Source organism: Rhinolophus hipposideros (genome assembly GCF_964194185.1).
Source record: "Rhinolophus hipposideros genome assembly, chromosome: 7".
NCBI lineage: Eukaryota > Metazoa > Chordata > Mammalia > Chiroptera > Rhinolophidae > Rhinolophus > Rhinolophus hipposideros.
The window spans coordinates 47,770,858-47,789,038 of NC_138053.1; the positions used below are offsets into that span (position 1 = coordinate 47,770,858).

General features: G+C 37.2%; 1 protein-coding gene and 1 pseudogene across 6 annotated transcripts in view; both read right to left on the reverse strand.

Moving 5' to 3' along the window:
- ATG10 (autophagy related 10) overlaps positions 1-18,181 on the reverse strand; it is a 312,754-nt gene that overhangs the window by 176,514 nt on the left and 118,059 nt on the right. The gene's annotated exons all lie outside the window — the stretch shown is intronic.
- Positions 4,216-4,854, reverse strand: LOC308500141 (GTP-binding nuclear protein Ran-like; annotated as a pseudogene). Its single transcript has one exon. The product of its transcript is annotated as a GTP-binding nuclear protein Ran-like (transcript).

Genomic DNA, 18,181 nt, shown 5'->3' on the forward strand with positions numbered 1-18,181 from the left:
ATGCCTTAATAGTATAGATTTTAATATATAATAACCACACGTATAAGTGCATAACAAGGAATTTTGAAGTTTACTCCCCAAACTGTTAGCACGGGTTTTTTTCAGAGATGTTGGAACTGGGAGTTGGCAGAAGAGGTGAGAGGCAGCCGAATGGGACTTAAATATTTTGCCATTACACATCTATACTATTTGAATTTTTAATAATATACTAATGCAAATCCTACAACAGTACGCATGCATTTCTTGTGAAATGTCTGGGTGTTTTTTTAATTGAAAGAGGAGAAAGAATAGTAAGTGTATGGATCTCAATGGCTATTTCTGGTGATTTCTATTCAATGATCTAAGGTTTAGCTGACATCAAAAAGATAAATCAAATTGGGATAATGTGAAGCAGGTAATATAACATTTTCTAGCCATTTACAAGAAAGATACACAGACACGTGGCAATAAAAGTAGAAAAGACAGAAGAGCCTGAATAAAATTAAATGAAGGGAAGAGAATGCAATTGAGTACAAATTTATAGACTCAGTCTAAGCATCAGGCAAATCAAAAACCCTACCTATCACACCTGAGAGAAGCAGTTACCCAGCATCTCCTGAAACATTTCCAGTGACAGAGACAGCATGTATTATTAGTCAGTTATACCTTACATTAACCAAATATAGTCCCTCATTGTTCCTACTTATCTCATCTGAAGCAACATAGAATTAAGTCTCTCTCTTCACCAAGATTGACTTTTGGCTACACATTCTGGCCCTACTACCTTGTGTGGGCGGAGAGGGCATTCCAAGCAGCAGGCTGCTATACTGCTCCAAACCTAAGACAAATACAGCTAAGTTTCTTTCCATACAATGATGCCAACAGGTAGAATGTTTAAGACAACGAGGTCGTACAACTGTATGGCTTCTGATTTCGACTAAATTCTGCTTGGAGAAACAACAGGTATTTGCAGGAGACAAATGTTACAGTGTACTCTCTGCAGACTCAACTTAACTCTTTTATGCGTAACCCCAAGTCTTTGTTTCATCATCACTTCTTTGTCTTCAGTACAAACCCTTCACCAGCTCCTCCCCAAATCTTCCCAAGGTGGAACTCACTACTCCATGTATGGCTCTGCTTCTAATTACTATTTACTGCATTTGCATGTGTTTTTTTCTCATTATAATGTCATTAGCATTCAAGGGAGCCTGGTTGCCGGGGCAACCAGGAGTGGTGAATGCAAGGCACAGCCTTTAATGAAAACTTAACCCTACTTCGTTTAATTCCCACTGTGTTTTTTGGCTCACTTCACTTTTGTGGTCACAAGAATGAAAATATCCTGCAGTTACCCCTTCTTATGTGGTGCTGCTCCAAGGTCTTGGGAACCTATATGGGTTCCCCTGAACACTAACAGCACTATATTTCTCATAACTAACCTTGACAACTTCTTCTGATAACAATAAATTCTCCTTCTGATCAACACTGCTCACTCAGCACAGTCCTTTGACTATAAAAATAGTTCTTTTTCCTCCAGCTTAAGTATTCTCAGGTTTTTCAAATTTGATATGATTTCTGCAGTCCTTACTAACCTAACTGCCTGCCCCTGAAAACATTCTAAATGATTAGGTTGAGATCAAACTCACTGTTTCTGAGCCATCATGCCAATCTGGTCACCTTCTCAAAAGGAAACAAGAGATTAGTTTGATAGGACTTTTTTTTCAGTCAATCTACAAAGGTATGCTTATCATAGCTGAATATAATAACAATAATGGTGATCAAATCAAGATTCAATAAAAAATTTAAAAAAAAAACAACTCAATTATAACAGGCAAAAATGAGAAGACACTCACCGTGAATAAAAATAAAATTCTAAAATTAGGCTCAAAAACCCCACTACACAGATATAAGAGCTCTTGCCTAACAGTAATGCACCCTTTTTAAGCCACCAAGAGCTCTAGATAACTTCAAGTTCAATAGAAGCCAAAGTGTGACAGGTTGTCATGTAGGGATTTCTTAGAACTCAGTTTGTAATTGTTACACTTGCAGGATAAAGTAAGGAGAGCAAGGTCAACAGTACTGCAGAACTGTTTTAAGAAAGCAAATCTTGTATGAACCAGCAACTAATGACCACAAAAATCTATTATTTTTTGCTATTGCTGTCTTTTACAATATGAGGAATGACAGAATCAGTGGGACCAACCACTGGGGTAAGGCAACCTGAGGAGTTAGCAACCAATAGGAAATGAGCTCTCACTTCTGAGTAGTGGACTTGGACCAGTGAGAATGCTACTGGACAATAAGACTAGTTATGATAATGGAAATATTCTTTGTGCTGTCCAAAACAAGGCAGTAGCCACTTGAAATGTGGCTGCTGCAACTAGGGAACCAAATTTTTTGTTTTATTTTATTTTACTTAATTTAAATTTCAATTTGAATAAACCACATCTGGGTAGTGGCCACCATATTCTAACGCAGAGCGACATGAATGATTGGCTGCTGCAGAGTACATGTTCTGATAACATTTTAAGATCAGACTCTATTCTTCAGCTTTCCCCCAAATAAGCAACTGAAGTGGAGCCCAGCAACATCAGAGGCTTAGTCTAGGAGGAAACCCTACTATATGTGTACGAAGCATGCATTTAGGCCACATCCTCCCAGGCCATAGGAACAGTCTGCCTTGGGACCAGCAGTGTGAGTTTAGAAAGAGATAGGTGGTTAGCATTACCATGGACTTGAAAAGCAGTATAGCATTGAGTCAAGTACACAGACTGCCTGAGTTCATATCCCAGCTCTGCCATGAATAGTAATAAGTGTGACCTCAGTTATCTCATCTATAAAGTGGGGATAAGAATGACTACGATTACCAACCAGTGTGAGGATAAACCGAATTAATGCATACGAAACACATAAAGTCTGACACAGAATAATTGCTTATGAGTATTTTTTCAAAAAAATAGGTTTCTTCTTCAAGAGTTAACTTACTTTGATCAATTCCCATAAGTGAATTAGAGAAGGCTAGGATAACCTATTTTTCCTCCCAGGACTTAATTCCTCTATATGATTCCGAGGCCACCTGAATAGCGATTTGGCTTAATCCAGCTCAGTTTGGCTCAGTTTGGCTCATTATCCTCCTACACATCTTACTACTACAGGCTTTTAACCCCCACATCAGTAAGACATAAGGTACAGCAGGCTCTGCCCCAGTTAGTAAATATGTTTCCTGAACCTTGACCCTCTTCCAACCCTTGCTTTCTACTCCATTCTCTGAAATTTCTTAGTTATTGAATTTGGGACCTGTCACCGTTAACGTTCTTGCCTCAGCCTTCCAAATTGTCATACGATTCAGGCCACTGCTTCCGAACCCTTTTCACAACATGACAGACATAAAAATTCATATTTGAAAGGCATAATGGAGTAAAGTGGAGGAGATTTGGTGGTAGTTACATGAGACTTTGTGAAAAAAATCTTAAATACATTTTTGTAATATTATACAATCATTTCAGTCAATCCCCATTCCTAACCCCAGCCCTAGGCTAATCTTTCTATTTCTATAGAGAAGACTATTTATCACTTTTCTCCAAATGATGGAAACTTCTTTCTCACCATTAATCAGAATATGGATAATTCAAATCTAAATTATACTTCAAAAGTGCCATCATTCAGTAAATCAAATACATATTCTTTTACTTTATCGACAAATATAATGTGAAAATTTCTTACGAGAATATGAATAAATTGTGACTACAACTGAAATCATACACTTCAAACCAATGATGCAACTTTCCCTTAAGTACACAAGATGTTGCTCTACTTGTCTTAATAATCATTCTTTATTGTTCAAACCATGACATAGACTAAACACCACAAGTGAATTATTTTTAGATATTTTGGATACAACTTTATTCTGATTCTAAATGAAAAGGAATTGGAATGACAGTAACAAACAAGATTTTACCACTGAATATTGTGATGTGACTATAGCAGTTTTATATTGAAACTGAGTAAGAAAACAACTGCGTTCCAAAACAGCTCAATACGCAGGTCCAAAAAATGAAGGCTTTTTTTTTTTAACTGCCACATTCACTCCAAAGCCCATTCATCTCCTTTAGCATGCCAAAGGTTAAGCACATGTCTACTTAGCTATGTAATAAAGTGGCAAATACAGTGCACCACAGACATCACAAGACAGTTGCCTATAAAACCAGACTTCTGATGCTGGGCTCCAGTTTCCCTTTCTCACAGGTCATCACCCTTGTCCAGGGTAGCAGTTGTCTGAGAAAACTCTAGGTCATGCTGGTACCACGCTGCCAGAGCGGGCTCCATGACAACCTCTGGTGGGCAAGAACAGGCATGGCAACCAACTCCAAGTTAGGTTCTCCAATTAGTTTTCTAGGAAACCAGAGGAAGGGCTTTTCAGAGTTGTAGTTACTTTTGGCAGAAATGTCATAGTACTTCTTTTGGTGGAAGACAATTGACTTTGCCTTCACTTTCCTGTCCTTAATAGCCACTTTGTTGCTACACAGCAGGATGGGAATGTTTTCACATACTCGTACAGATCTCTATTTCAGTTAGGTGCATTCTTGTAAGTAAACCTCAAAGTTACATCAAACTCTATAATGGCACACTGGGCTTGGACATAATAGCCAGCTCTCTCCATCCACCAAATTTCTCCTGACCAGCTGGATCCCTTACATTGAACTTAATAGGTCCCCTGTCGGTATGGAACACCAGGGGATGGACCTCAACATCCAAGGTAGCTACATACTTCTCAAATTCACTAGTCAGATGATGTTTCACAAATGCAGTTCTTCCAGTCCCACCATCACCAACCAATAGAAGTTTGAACTGAACTTGGGGTTCTCCTTGAGCAGCCATTGTGATGTTACTTCCAGAAGCATCTCTGGGCCCATCTGACTGAGGCAACTGGATCTTTTTTAACCCCACATTTCCAAGGCCCAATTTTTGCCTTGAACCCATAAAAGTTATCAGTACATGTGAATACATTATCATGAGGTCCTGGCAATTTTCTATTAGGTTCATTCATTCAGCTAATTACGATATTTTTTCAAGCAAATAATTACCTTTTAACAAATCTTCAAAATAAGAATTATTCATCAAAAAGGCTCTAATTCTCCTTCCGGATCACAAACTTTTGACAAAACTTTCTTTAGATATCTACAGCCCTTCAATTTGAAACAGTGGAAAGTTGTATTCCAATCCCATTTGTACACACGAAGCTGAAAACTGACGTGAGAGAAGCAGCTTCGGTTATATTCGATTCTCCATTTAGATACATCAGACTATGTGAAACTCATACACAGGCAAACTTTTATACAACAGAATTTCTCTGTGAATAAAACATCGTAGTATTTGAATCTGGGTGTTTTCACAACAACTGCTGACGTGCAGCCGGTACACCTTCTTTTCACACAAATTCAAGCTTGTTTCCATAGCACCTTATTTGTTTCAAGGTATGAATGTCCCACCTTCAGTATTTCATCCCTTGTATATCGTTTGGGTACTTCTTTACAGAGAACTGATATTCTCCCTAGCATTTCTCTTTAGGACTTCTAATTGTGCTAGAATTTGGCAGTTTCTAACATGCGTAGATGCAACAATCTGAAATAAATACTTGTTTGATTTAATAACAATCTGGATTATTGTTGTCTTTATGTCATATGACACATCATCAATACATTTACAAGTATTATTTGAGAGTGCTACCTTTTCCACCTCTTTTGATTTATTGGTCTCAATTTCTAGATTGGCTGGTAAAATGAGGGCTTCCTTCCTTGTGTGAGCAGTTTGGTCTCAGCTTGTAATGTGGTGACCTCGTCACTGGTTTATTTAGCTTAATCTAAATAAACTGAAAAGCTTATTGTTAGAACCAATCTCAAAAAGAGCTTTGGTTTTTTTTCTGTTGCTTTTGCCAAACTTAAAAACATTCCAGTCTTTTCCTGAACAGGATGATTTTTTGTGGTAAGGTGCCAGTGTATTTTGCTCGGTACTTTCTCTTCATCTGATAACTTTTCCTGCCAGTAAGGCTAATTTAGGCTGAGAGGAAAAAAGTTACTGAGCACACACATCCAAGTTTGAGATGATTTTCATTTCATTACCTAACTAGTGACTTCAATTTTTTTGATACTGTACTTGTCTATGAAACTGATAGCTTTCCAGTTTTAATGAAGTTCTCCATTAAGATCAAAAAGTAAGTACAGTATCTGTAAAATTTAGTCTTTTTCAACATAAAAAATTAATGGGGACTATAGGCTTTTAAAATTACGTAAAATCTATTTAAAAGAGTGGGGAATCTTCTGTGTTCATTAAAATGTTTTAGAATTTCATGAAAATTCAAAAAATTAACCATTGATTTTTGTTTACTCCAAAAATTAAAACTTTGAAATATTAATCAAATATACATAATGCGTACACTGGTGTATGATTAAAAATATTTTGATAAATTTATTTTATGAAGCTAGAAAGTCTTTTAATGAATCAACTTGTCAAATTTTATTCAATTATTACTTGATTTTAAAAAATAAATATGTCTTTTAATTTCCAAAAACAATAATTCATTACAAAATTTTATCAAGAATGTGACTTTGGCTAATTGTTAAAACAAAGTCAAACACTAAAGTAAAGTAAGTACATAAATCAAGAAGTAGCAAAATCACTGTTTTACTTAGCAACACCTAATATTAGAAAATGGTAATAAATGTGATAAAAATAATCATATGTAAGTTCTAAGTCAGGAAAATGCTAAAATAATGATAATGAAAATAGAAAATGAAATTGAAATTAAAATAGAAATATTTTGCATGCATTAAAAAACAAAAATTTTAAAGCTAGAAGTAACCCAAATATCCATCCACAGATAAGTAGATTAGTAAAATATGTCATACACACACACACACACACACACACACACACACACGTATATTATTCAGCCTTAAGAAGGAAGGAAGTTCTGACACATGCTACAATATGCATAAACCTTGAAGACATTATGCTAAGTGAAATAAACTAGCAATAAAAGGACAAATATTATATGAATCCACTTATGTGATGTATCTAGAGTTCATAGAAACATAAAGTAGAATGGTGGTTGCCTGAGACTGGGGGGAAGGAGAGTTATTTCATGGTTACAAAAACATTCTGGAGAAAGATAGTGTTGATAATAATATGAATGTATTTAATACTACTGAACTGAACCACTTAAAAATGAGTTAATATGGTAAATTTTATGTCACGTATTTTTTATATAATTTTTAAAAATTTTAAATTAAATGGTTGAAATGGTACATTTTATGTTATATATATTTTACACAATTTTAAAAATTGGAAAAAACCTTACTGACGATAAGGATGTCACAAGTGTATAATAAAACAATGATTCAAGGTCCAATGTCAAGGGTAGGTGCTATGTGATATGGCGACTACAGAAAACTTTCTGGCCACAGGTGCCATACCTAAAACTTTTTGGACCAAAATAATAAGGAAATTTAAGGAGTTTACATACGGAGCCATTCAAACAGTGCTCAAATATCATGGCAACTACTATACATTTCTGAATGGCTGTCCAAAACACTGTTAATGAACTACGACCATTAGTATTTTGAACCCACCTGTAGCCTGTTCATGGCACAGCAATAAGACATGGCATAGCAATTAGGAAGTTCTGATCTAGTACTCAACGTCCAGCTTTCTCCCTGATCAGCATCTTGTCTCTCTCTCCCACACTTAGGATGTTCTTGGACAATCCTCTGAGTAAATCTCATCCTTCCTCAGCCGGGGCTTGAGACCTCTGCTTTTTCAATGTTATACTACACACAGTGTATCTCCCTTTCAGCACACTCCACCCTCATGAGCAGAACTCACAGACTGGCTACAAAACAGCTAATGCATTGTAAGCAGCCTTAATAGAAGCAGTATCTGGAACAAGTTGAATTATATGACCTTCTAACTCTAAACCTCTATGTCTATGACTCATGAACATTTTTATGACTCAAGGTTATGTAACACACAAATCTCAGCTTTATATTCTGATTGCTGGTCCAGGTATCAACAATGAATAAAACGTACACCAAAGAGGCATGCCTCATAGTGATTTTTAGTAGCACTGAGATATGCTAGGTAAAACCGAGAAGTAAATAAAACTTGTCATTGATGTGCTCCCATTTCTACCTCTACTTTGTCGTCAAGGCCCTCGTAATGTCCAGTGGTGGTCCAAAGTTCTTAACCCTGCCAAAGTGCCAAAGCACATAACTCAGCTTTCTGTTTTCCTCCCTGTCCTCCACCTAAAGCCCTGCCCAATTTTTAGAAATCTCAATTTGGCAACAGCCCACCACAAATCCTGGTCTGACATTCTGATTTGCTTATGAGATTGTCAACACCAACTCTCACTTAGTGGTCACAAGAGCATATGGACCTGCCCTTAATGGGAAACACAGAGTATTTCCACTTCAGGGTCTACTATCCAAACCCTTAGTTTATTAACCATTCAGGGTCCTGGAATTATACATGATGATCTTTTCTCTTTATTCAAATTTTAATAGGTAATGTTATATAATGGAGTGAAGGGACATAAATCAACATTTGAAAATCTCATCCTAGACCAAATGCTTTTCAAACCATCTGTGGTGAAAGATCAGGATTTTTATTTCCAATCTGTCATAGACATACTTTTGTGAAAAACACTAAAAATGAATTACTAGGAAAAAAATGAAATTAAAAAAAATCCAAAACATACAAAATACAAGCCCCAACTTAAAAAAAAAAAAAGAAAAGAAAAGAAAAATTTCCTTTTTCAGAGCAGTTTTGGGTTCACAGAAAAGTTGAGAGGAAGGTACAGAGATTGCTCATATACCACCTGCCCCCAACATGCACAATCTCTCCCATTATCAGTATCCATTTTACATTATGTTTGACAGATATAAAACTACTCTGTCAAATTGCTTACAAGTTTTTAGGCACTCCTTTTCAATTTCTGTCCTTATCTCCTTCACTGGTACCAATCTAGGACCACAGGTTGAGCAATACTGCCTTTCTCATCCCAACCCAAATATCCACCTTCACCCTGTCATCAGAGTCAATCCTCTCCATAAAGAAGCAGGAAGATACAGAACATCATATGCTATAGTTAGTGAAAAAGTCAGTTGGGATACATACACGTCTGCCATGTATAGATTTGTAATTCACGGAAGCTTATCCTTTTTCATAAGCTATTCACCAATCTAAATATGCTTTTGGGTTTATGAGAGTAACAGGGTCTAGGAGTCTCATACGTGCCCTTCACTTGGAACCTCTCGGGTTTTTTTGTGTTTTTTTCTAGGGTAGTTAAAACCCCTATTCTGGTTCTTGATTATTTACATAATAAAGATCTATGTAAATGCACATGCACTCCGCCCTCCTGAAGCCAGCAGGAGGTGAGCAGGAAGATCTGAGAACACACTTCTCTGTATGTGTGCAAAGCATGTCTCCATTGTGCAATCGCTTTACAAATAAGAAATAAACGCTGGGTTTATAAGACTTGGAAGGAAAGGTTTACGGCTTTGACTGTTTTTCATTACTGGAAAATTTACACGCTGAAAAGTAGCAAAAACCAGTGCAAAAGAATAAACAGTGGGTGCACTTCAAGGGCTTGTTTCTTTCAAGAATCAGGAGTAAAATTGGGTTTTATTAGCTGTTTCATTAAGTTTTACTTTGAAGAAAAACAAACAGTGAAAGCATATGTGCAACATCTGATGAAAAAGGATTTTATTCTAAACAGTCTCTGTACAAAGCTCATTAATGTAACATTAAATGTGAAGACTTGTCTAGTAATTTAAGGATAATTTTACTCATTTTAGTTTATTTATAATTTCTGACACAGTTTATTTAACATATTCTAATCTTTAAATCACCATGTGTACTAAACTAATATATTAAGTCTGTCTTTTCAATGACATTTTGCAATAAATATCTACAACAGCTGCTAAAGGCAATTAGTATATGAAGTTTGTATCAAATTTAACACCTAATGTAAAATAATACAGCTGGATATTGATAACTTCAAAAATTCATGAAAACAGGTCAGTTTTTCTCAATCAAACTTCTAATTGTAAATGCTCTCCTTACACTACAAGTATAGTTTTTAAGAAAAATCTAAGTATATGTACTACTATAATCCAATATCTGAAATCTAATTGTCTAATATAATATGCAAAGTATTAAATAAAAATCTTTTTTCTTAGAGCAAATTTATACATGCTGGACATTCATCATATTTCCACTGGAAGAATTTATTCAATTGCTATTTTTCCATTTCAAGACTAGATGTTGATAAGAAGCAACTAAAGTTTGTAAATGGGGAAAAAAATACTTCTGTTCCAATTCCATTGTGCTGGCTATATAATGGTGTGGGCCTCTGGAATGGAGCAGATTAAATTTCAGCTTCTAACTAGTATGCGGATGAAGTCAATATTAGACTATGAGTTAGGGGTTAAGACTGTAGTTTTTGGAAGCTGACACACCTTGGTTTCAATTTTGACCCTGCCCCTTACCTAAAGACTACATAACCTTAGACAAGTCAGTTAACTTCTCTAAGCCGACATGTCTCATCAGAAATAGACATAATAATAACTAACTCATAGAGATACTGTGTGGACTAAATTAAATGACATATTGGTAAATAATAGCTCAGTGATGGTGCTTTGATTTGGACTTTCCTTTTTTTAAAAATAAGTATTACTTATTTTATCACAGCAATATAGTGTATAGTTCAAAAAGTCAAATGGCGCTAAAATGCATACATATACCAAACACCCAGCAGCCCCTTTCTTACCCCTCCCCATACTCTGGTCAACCTACCCAGAGGCAACCACTTGCAGTTTTCATTGTTTATCTTCAGGCATTCATCTGCAAATTCCGGACATCTTATGTATACAACTTTCTCCTGACATCTTATGTATACAACTTTCTCCTGATACATCAAATTTAGATACTACCTATCTACTGATCATGTAGATTATATATATTCATATTCAGTGTGACTGCCAAAATGAAAACAATAGGATCATTAAAAAATGACTTGTGTTAAACTCATACATTGTAAAGAAGATATAGTAGAAACAGTCTCTGTCTTAGGAGCCTAAGTAGTCCAAACCAATTGTAACTTGTTGATTCAGGCATCTCTACACTTCAAAGTAGGAAATGTTTTTATTTTTTTCCCATAACTGTACCTAATTCTCCTGTATGGAATCTCCTTTCCCACCTGGTAAGTGTGGCAGACTGATTGCATTAGTGACCCAACTTTTCATACCTCCCTATACCCTTGGCCTTTTGCAGTACCCTCTCACACTGACTCTGAGCTTGGTCCCTAAGAAAAGCTCAAGTAGAGGTCCAAAAGAGTGTTTGAGTGTTTCTACTTTCTTCCTTGGGCCCTTACTACCACCATGAAAACAAGCTCAGGCTAGCCTGCTGGAACAAGGAACCAAACCAATCGTGCCAACTGAAGCCATCTTAGAGCAGCCAGCTCCCAGCCAACCTTCAGCTGACTGCAGATGCATCAGCAAGCCCTCTAGACATCAACTGAGCCTCATCAGCAGAACGGATCCAGCCAACGTGTAGGCCTCTGAGAAATAATAAATGGTTGTTCAAAACCATGAAGTTTTGTACGGCTTATTATGCAACAATACCTAACTGATATATTAGGGATCCTTAAACAATTTTGTCCCAGTCTATAACTTTTTAGATGCTTTCAGTTATTAAAACTCAATCCTTCAGATAATTAAGACTCAATCTTATTATTACTTTGTTATTTTGAAGATTTCAGACTCCAAACAAATCAATTTGAAGCTCTTTTCTTCCTGTAGTTCAACCCGTACGCTCTGTAGCTTGGAGTAGAGAAATGAAGCATGGTCTTGCTCAGAGAAACTTCTAGCCCCTCACTACGTCTTCAAGAGCCTTTGGCTTAAGAATTGGAAGTATGAAGGAGGGTCAACCCCTGGCTTTAACTGGATGCAGTCACAGTCCTCTCTTTATTTGCTGCTGCTTCTCTGGCTGACGCTGACTGGGCGTCCATGTGTCTGCATTGGCAAGCATGCAGCTGCCAGCTCTCTCATAGGGTGATTGTATGGGCTCTTCAGAGAATCCTGCAGTTAGACCACCACGGGGAATATGGTGTTAGACCACCACTGGTCTAGGCAGTCTCCATCTACCCTCTACCACTGCTGAGGTCCCTTTACCTCCTGGCTGAGAGTCTTCTTGAGCAGGACAATGGAAAAATAGGTCAAACATAGCTACTCTCTCAAGTGACCATATTAAATATGTTAAACAGTGTCTTTTACACCCCAACACTCCCCCCCTCAATTACTCTTTACTTCCGTTTAGCCCTGCTCCATCAGAAAAGGGCAGATCAGCAAGTCCATGGCTAAGCAAATGCCCAATTAGGCAATGAAATGACCTCCCCCTGACTACATGAAGACACCCCATACTCTTTACAAGTGGTCCTTTGAAGAAGGAAGGAGACTATGGGAAGAAAGGGAATAATTTCTTATTACTGACTCTGCACTTCTCTGTTGTGTCCTATATTCATATTGAGCTGGGGTGGAGGTTCCCAGTCCTTCAGGAAAAGTTCCTCACAGCAGTCTCTGCAGGTAGGTTTCTGGCCCCAGTGGCTAGTAGATTATTCATAGCAACCCAAATATAGAAAATCAGTTACTTAGAGTATTTTGTCTCCATCTTGGGACCTTAGCTTCAATTCTGGAACAAGATAAAAATGTCCCACCCAACACACTGTTACTGGTTATTTTAAAATGTAAATTCTGCATTAAATTCTATTATACTGCTAATAATTACAGAAAAATTCATTTTTTACAGAAATGCCAGTTTTATTAAAAAGACTGCCCTGGAGAGGTTATTTGAATGATACTTATTAACTTTTTATGTAAATTTTATGGTGTTTTCACAAATCTTACCTCATCAATTAAGGGATAGAAGAGGAACACTGGCTTTTTAAAAAAGCTTCTCATATTTTTTTCAAATAAAACTTTTTGTCTAATAAAATTCTCCAGACAAATTATAAATGTGTTTTTTCTGGAAAATCAGATATTCAATCATTCATTTAACAAATATTTGTGTACCTACTTTATACCCAGTCATATTCTAGTTGCTTTGGGCATATCAACAAACAAAACAAAGATATCTGTCCTTTTAAATTAAGCAGGGACAGGGAGACATTTAAGAAATAAACATAATAAATAAGTAATTTACAGAGCATCTTGGAGATGAATATACATGGGAAAAATCCAAAGTAGAGTTGGATAAGGCAATTCAGGAGTGCCAGGGTTAGGCTAGTAGGTGGCAGGACCAGGTTGCTTAAAATGTTAAATCTGATTGTTAGGAAGGCCTCAGTAAGAAGGTGACATATGAACAAACACATGAAGGATGTAGGGAGAGGAAGGGAGTTAGGCATACCTGGAAGAAGTGTGTTCTAGAGAGGCCAGCCAATTCAGAGGCCCCCAGGCAGAAGTGTTTGTCTGGTATGTTTGAGGAACAGCAAGGAAGTCAGTGTGCCTGATGTTGTGAATGAAAAGAAGGGAAATTGAAGGTGAAGTAAGAGTTGATGGTGGTACCAGTGTGGTAGTGAGGGAGATGAGAAATTGTCTGATTCTGGATATTATGAAGGTGGAGGTACCAGGGTATCTGAATGGATTGGATGGAGATGGGTTATGAGAGAAATAGAGAAGAATAACTCCAGTAGCTGAAGCAACTGGAAAAATGGAGTTGTCACCAATTGAAAGGAGAAGGTTAATTTGGACGGAATAGGGTGAGCAAATTTGGGAGGGACAAGATTAGGAGTTTAATTTTGAACATGTTGACTTTAGGGCCTAAGTGGGGACATCAAAGTAGAAATGTCAAGAAGTTGGCCTTATGAATCTGGAATTCAAGAGAGCAGTCTGGGCAGGGGATATACAATTGGGAGTAATTGGCATTTGACGGAATTTAAATAATCTCCATGGCCACGAGACTAGCTAGAGAAGAGGATAAGACATAAGGACAGCTTGGGCACTAATATTATGAGGTTGTGGAAAAAAGAAAAAAACATCAAAGGAGACTGAAAAGGAGTGAAGAGTAATATAATAGCTTAGTGCAAAAGTAATTGCAGTTTTAACCTTTTAAACCGCAATTACTTTTGCACCAACCTAATAAAACATAAACCAGAGAGTGGGAACATCAAATGAAGGAAGTATATCATGGAGAAAAGAATAGTCAATCCTGTCAATTGCTACTAAAAGATCAAAGAATTTACCAATGAACTTAGCAGCAATGAACTTAGAGGTCACTGATGGCATCACATAATAATATTGGACCCACTGGCTCATTCCACTAAAAAGGAATTTTATGATTTAATGAAAATTGTTCTAAAACAAATAGGTTTTTAAACACTAGTCAATGACCCACTTATTTCAAATATACATTATACAATGAAATGCAATACAACAAAATGTATTTACACAAATAAAAACTTTGGCAGAACTCTTTGGGGTTTACATGATTTTAATCCAACTCAGCAAATGCATATAGGAGGCATACTCTGCTGAGCACCAAGGATATAGAAGCAAAATCCCTGCAGCCAAGGAGCTTTCAGACTACTATGGGGAATCAGGAAAGTACACAGATAATCACCACATAGAACTGTACAGTCAACTATACAGCAATACAGAGAAGGAGAATCTAGGCCAAACTTGGGGGTCAAGGTTGCCTATCTAAGAGATATGATGCTTTAATTTATCTTGAAAAAAATATGTAATAATTATAGGCAAAAGGCTTAACGCACAAATCACAAAAGAAACTTCCAAATAACTATAAACATATGAAAAGGTGTACAAATGAACTAGTTTTCAGAAAAATGAAAATGAAAATCACCGTGTGGCCCCAGTAGGCGAGACTTCAAATCCTCTTCTCCAAAAAAACAGTTTTGAAACTGTTAAAAATTGTTCAAAACAACTATTTCAGGGACCTGGCAAGCTACCAAAGTCAAATAACGTATTAAGAAGCACTTATTCATGAAACACTGTTGAAATTTGGGTGAGAACACTGGGAGTCTGTAGCTCTCCTGTCTGGGGCTACTGCTGTCCCTCCCCAGTGGTCAGGGTGGGGGCTCTCCTTGGACCGCAGACTGAGACAGCTTCATGGCCAGAGAGGCTCAACTGAACTGGAGCCCAGCGTGAAAATATGCTGTTCAGCAGCATCACCATTAGCAAGTCTGAGGAAGCCATCTCTTTTGGTCCAAACAACCAACCAGCAACAAAACCAGAAAGGAAATAGATCCTGAAAGTGAGAGATCCACAGAGCAGCTTGAACTCAGAGAACAACCCTGGCTGTACTCCACCTACATATCCAGGGCAAACCAGACTGTCCTCATATCCTGCACCGATGGTAGGTGCTGCATGCATGCACAGAGGACAAGGCAAACACTGGAAGGCAGGGCAGACTAGGAACCTGCCTGAACCATGGATGTGCTCCCCAATCCACACACAGATCCTTCAGGAAGAGTGGAGGTCTTACTAGCTCAGGGCATTTGACATAGCCTCTGACCAATCACTGGTCACAAAGCTGTACAAAAATGTAACGTTGAGAGAAAGAAGCCAGAGTCCAAAGAAGACATCTTTTTTAGGCATGAGCTGTGTATGCTTATCTAAGGAACCTGTACTATGTCCTGAATTCATGGAGAATCACTAAAGGATTTTATCCAGGGAGTAATAGACTGGAATTGCGTTTTACAATAAGATCACTTTGGCAGGGTGCAAGACAGGTTGGCAGAGGGCAAGATTAGAGACAGAAAACAGAAATAATGGCCTAAACCAAGACAGTGGCAATGGAAAAACAGGCGAGAAGACACAGAGGTAAGTCAATTTGAAAGATTGTTATAGGTGGAATAAACTGATATAACGATCCATTAGATCTGTGTGTTGAGGAGACAGAGAAACGTAAAAGCCTTTAGCTTCATAGCCTGAGCCAGAAAGATGGCTACTAATGCAAAGAATTCAACTAACAGGAGGTTGAAAGATGATGAGCTCAGTTTTGATCATGTTGAACTTGAGTTCTGCAGAACTCTATCCTATGAGATTGCTTATGTAATTAAACCTTGTGCAAAATCTATTGTTTAGAAAAAGATAAGGAGTATATAGAAATATGGGACTGCAGTGGTCCAATGACCTGGGTTCTTGCTCTAGTTCTAGCTCATACTTGGCCAAGTCAATTGTTATCTTGGTGCCTAAACATATTCATTTATTCAAGCTATCTTGATATAGAATGAAGGAAATAAGACTGCCTTGTATAATTATACAACTGTCATGAGCATAAAAGGATGCTGTAAAACAAGAATACACATGATTGCTGCTACAGCACATAATTTGTTCTAGAAATTGTAACTAGCACAATATGACTAAAATGAAGCCAAAAATATTGGAAATGAAACCATATTTTCACAATGTCAGATGACATGGAAAGCACCAAAGAATTATTTTAAAAAGTACTAGAAGTGCTAAGACAATTCATTCAGGTAATCAAATACAAAACATACCTAGCAAAATCAATCCTGCAAGTGAACACCTACGGTGTTCCTAAAAGGAAGAGAATGTTGTAGATATGTAATTTCATTCCAAATTTATAATTTAAAAGAAACTACCATTAAAATCCCAACTGGGAAATACAGCAACACTTGTTTATCCATTAACAGTACCTAAAAATGAAAGCCTGTAAATGAGGGAAATTCAGCAAAGCAACCACATTATATTAGGATATTGTGATGTTTTTTGATGATTATTTTCTATTTTTACAAACATTCACAATCATAATAATTGTTGTCTGTAGTTGAAGGCCTTTTCTAAAGCTTTGGAAAAAAGCATTTTCCAAGTTCAACTATGAAGTTAACTCATAATAGATCTGAGCAGATAAGCAAATTGCCCTAAAGAGAGAATTTAGTCTCAGTCTGCAAGAGTTGACTGTAATCTGATGGCAACCAAGTGAGAGATTGGTCAGTCATAATACTTAAAAACATGAATCAAAGAAACATTGGCAATATCCATTACACTGTTCAAAGCGAGAGATTCTTACCCTACAAACTTTAAACTACTTGGACTCGATAGTAAGACTACCCTCCTGCAGGGCAAGCTGCATGAGGTATGATCAAACAATACAGTGAATGTTTGTATTAAAGAAAAAATTATTAGAATAAAAGACACACTGCCATTAATCCCCCTCAAAATACTGCCCTCTCTTCTAGCACATTTATCCCATCATTCTTGCCACTTTCTGAAGCAGTTCTGGAAGTCCTCTTTCAAGAGTGTCTCTAGTTGAGCTGCCGTGGCTGCTTCCATGTCCTGAATTGATTCAAAGCGTTTATCTTTCATGGTCATTTTGACTTTGGGGAAGAACCAGACGTCACACGGTGCTAGATCTGGTGAATAGGTGGATTAGGACACACTGTAATGTTTTTATTTGACAGAAATTTGCCATAACAGATGCAATGTGTGACACAGAGCCTTTCTGTTGTGGTTAAAAAAATACGGTGAATGCTGCTGCGAGTGCCATCCAACGGAAAGGCAGGGATCTTCAATACAGAAAGCAGCACGTTGAACCTTAGTAACAGTGTGTGACAAGTTTCAGCTTGTTTAGTGCAGTCAGTCTGGTGGTGTGACCTATGATTGAGAGAAGGTATGTTTTAAAGCGTGCCATAAATCCTCCTCCATCATGACAATGCTCTGTGTCACACATTGCTTCTAGTATATGGCAGTTTTTGTCAAATAAAAACAGTACAGTGTATCCTCATCCACCTTATTCACCCGACCTGGCACCAGGTGACTTCTGGCTCTTCCCCAAAGTCCAAATAATTCAGGACATTGAGGCAGCCACGACAGCGCAACTAAAGACACTCACGATAATACTCCCAGAACTGCTTCTGCAAGTGGCAAGAACCATGGGATAAGTATATTTGAAGTGAGGGGGAGTATTTTGAAGGGGATTAATGGCAATATGTCTTTTACTGTAGTTTTTTATTTAAGCATTCACCGTATTGTTTAATCATACCTCATATGATGTCACCCTTAGATTATGTCATCAAATATTTCATTCATACAACTACACATGAGAATTTGTACTCATTCTGTGCTCACATGATTGTGATTTGCTTACCTACAAAACAAAAATGAATCACCAT